The sequence below is a fragment of the Gossypium arboreum genome, chromosome 2, assembly GCF_025698485.1.
Source record: "Gossypium arboreum isolate Shixiya-1 chromosome 2, ASM2569848v2, whole genome shotgun sequence".
NCBI classification, from domain to species: domain Eukaryota; kingdom Viridiplantae; phylum Streptophyta; class Magnoliopsida; order Malvales; family Malvaceae; genus Gossypium; species Gossypium arboreum.
In genome coordinates this window covers 25,260,924-25,264,162 of record NC_069071.1, presented here as the reverse complement: position 1 = coordinate 25,264,162, position 3,239 = coordinate 25,260,924, and the positions used below count along the sequence as shown (strand labels likewise).

At 34.5% G+C, this 3,239-nt stretch overlaps 1 non-coding gene across 1 annotated transcript; it reads right to left on the bottom strand.

The window, feature by feature from the left end:
* Positions 1-648: 648 nt before the first annotated feature.
* Positions 649-754, bottom strand: LOC128289457 (small nucleolar RNA R71). Its single transcript, XR_008279106.1, has one exon. It is a non-coding gene; the product is annotated as a small nucleolar RNA R71 (small nucleolar RNA).
* Between the last annotated feature and the right edge of the window lie 2,485 nt (positions 755-3,239).

Genomic DNA, 3,239 nt, shown 5'->3' with positions numbered 1-3,239 from the left:
TATAGCTATGAATTTATATTCTTAATTGTACTAACTTTTTTTTCTCTTTTTGGTTTCAGTGTATGACTCATAGTAGGGGAACACCTATAGAGCCAACTATTGATCCCAGAAAGATAATATGTAGTAATCGTCGACAGCAGGAATAATAGCAAATGTAGAACCCACCATCTACTGTGGGCAACGTAACTCACGAGAATCCATTATTCAACGAAGCTAACGCTAACCCATCAAACCTACCACCACCACCACAACTATCCACAAGCATGAATATGGCACGTAACGAGGGAACTTTAAGGGAGTACGCGCTACAAAATTTAGACATAGTTTAAGGGACTATAACGAGGCTGGCCATCATGACCAATAACATTGAAATCAAGCCATCTATGATCCATATGATCTAAAACAATTTACAGTTTCGAGGAACGATGATGGAAGACCTGAATCAACATTTAAAATGATTCCTCTAGCTTTAGGACACTTTTAAATATAACGGGGTTGTAGACGACACTATTTGTATTCGATTGTTCCCTTTCTCATTAATAGATAATGCTTTTCTTAGTTAGATTGGCGGCACCAAGGTCCATCATGACTTGGGACGAACTTGCAAGAAAATTCCTACAAAAGTTCTTCTTAATTAACAAGACGGTCTGTCTAAGAAGGTCGATTTCCATGTTCAAACAGTTAGAGGGAGAGAGTTTTACGAAGCTTGGGGGAGTTTTAAGACGTTGATTTAGAAGTGTCCACATCATGGACTACCAAAGTTGTTACGACTGAGAATGTTCTACAATGGGTTAGATGCACACGCAAGGTAAGGATTTGATGGAGCCACAGGAGGAGCCTTAATGAACCGAACGTACGAGGATGCATACGAATTGATAGAAAATATGCCGATGAACTCCTGCTAGTGGCCAACTGAACGATAAACATATGGCTAAAAATCATATACGGTGAAGAATTTCCAAGAGGATAAAAAATATTAAAAATATTAAAATGGTACCATTTTAAGACACAAATATACGGCCAAAAGTTATCAACCAATACACAATCATACTATATCTATTTCAACCAATTCAATATTCAGTTCAATACCATTTAACTATTCAATTACTTATCAATTTAACTTGCCTTACTAAACATAATCCACATATATAATTCATATGGTTAAACCATTCCAACATGCATTATCAATTCAACTTCATTCACTCCATATAAGTCAATTACCTAACTTAAAACAAAACCATTTAAACAACTTACTACATTAACAAATTCATAATTACAAGCCAACTCAATTGGCCTAAAAACACATGTTCACCAAAAATACTCAAAATGACTCAAGCCTATACATGCCATATACCATATATTCATAACTTCAAAAGTACCAAAATAGATGTTTGATAGTGTGATGAAGTCTCTAACAATCCCCGAATCCAAGCTAGCTTTGATATCACTATAAAACACTAGAAAATACATAAAGTAAGCTAATAAGCTTAGTAAGCTTGTATGATATAAACTTAACTAATCACAAAAAAACAACATTCATCAATCTAAACATAATATCATGTACTTTATGATTACTAACAGACCTTTCAACTACTTATTCATAAGCTTATATACAAACTTTGTAACTTCCTCGATTTTAAGCTCATAATATACATGTACATACCTGTCCCAATCCATAACAAGTTCAAACATACACGAAATACCGTCAAATAATCAATGTCTCACACACTAAGTTCCATACTCAATATCTCGCACACGATTGAGCTGCAACGATTACATAAACATAGAAATCATAAAAAATCGAGCTAAAACCGTACCTTAATCAAGCTAGGAGTGTGCTGAATGCTTTAAAACCTAAGAATGGTTTTCTTCCTCTTAATATTCAACCAAGAAGATGACAATGAAGCTTAAAATTGATTTTGTTTTATTTAGCATATAATAATTATGCTAATTACCATTTAACCTTAATGAAAATCCATTTAAAACATCCATTAAATGTCCATATATGACCAAATATACTATTAATGGTCTAATTACAACATAAGGACCTTCACTTTAATAAACCAAAGCTATTAAATGCCTTTAACAAGTAGAATGCAACTTTTGCATTTTACGCGATTTAGTCCTTTTTATCAAATTAACCAACCAATCGATAAAATTAACTCACGAAATTTTCACACATATCAAATAACATGCTGTAAATATAAAAAATAATACTAAAATAATTTTTGGACATTGGATTTGTGGTTTTGAAATCACTATTTCGATTTGACCAAAAACGGACTATTACAACTCTCCCCCTTAGGGATTTTCGTCCTCGAAAATCTTACCAGTGGATAGGTTGGGGTACTATTTTCTCATAGCATCCTTGGGTTCCCATGTAGCTTCTTCAACCCCATGTCGATGCCATAATACTCTCACTAATGCAATTCTCTTATTTCTCAACTCTTTTATCTCACGAGCTAAAATTCGAATCGGTTCTTCAGCATATGACATATCAGATTGAATTTCATCCTCGGCTAGGGAAATGACATGTGAAGGGTCAGATCGGTATCGTTGAAGCATCGATACATGAAACACATTATGTATTTTTTCTAACTCAGACGGTAAAGATAGTCGATATGCCACTGGTCCAACTGGCTCAGTAATCTCATACGGTCAGATGAATCGTGGTCTTAATTTCCCTTTCCGACCAATCCGCAATATCATTTTCCACGGTGACACATTTAAAAACACTTTATCCTCGATTTGGAACTCAATATCTTTCTGTTTCAAGTCTGCGTACGATTTCTATCGATCCGAAGCTGCTTTCAAACTATCGCGAATTACTTTCACTTTTTCTTTTGTCATTCTGATTAGATCAACCCGTGAATCTTATTTTCGCTGAGTTCACTCCAGTACAACAGTGTTCGAAAATTATGACCATATAGAGCTTCGTACGGTGCCATCTTTATACTTAATTGGAAGCTATTATTGTAAGCAAATTCAATCACCTGTAGATATTTCTCCTAGCTACCTTCAAACTCAAGAATGCAACAACGCAACATATTCTCAAGTATCTAAATAACTCGTTTAGATTGACCATCCGTTTGCGGGTGAAATGCAGTGATAAAATACAGCTTAAAACCCAAAGCTTCTTGCAATTTCTTTCCAAAATCACGAAGTAAATCTTGAATCTCTATCTGAAACAATAGATAGGGGAACACCATGTAATCTCACAATTTCGGAAATATATAACT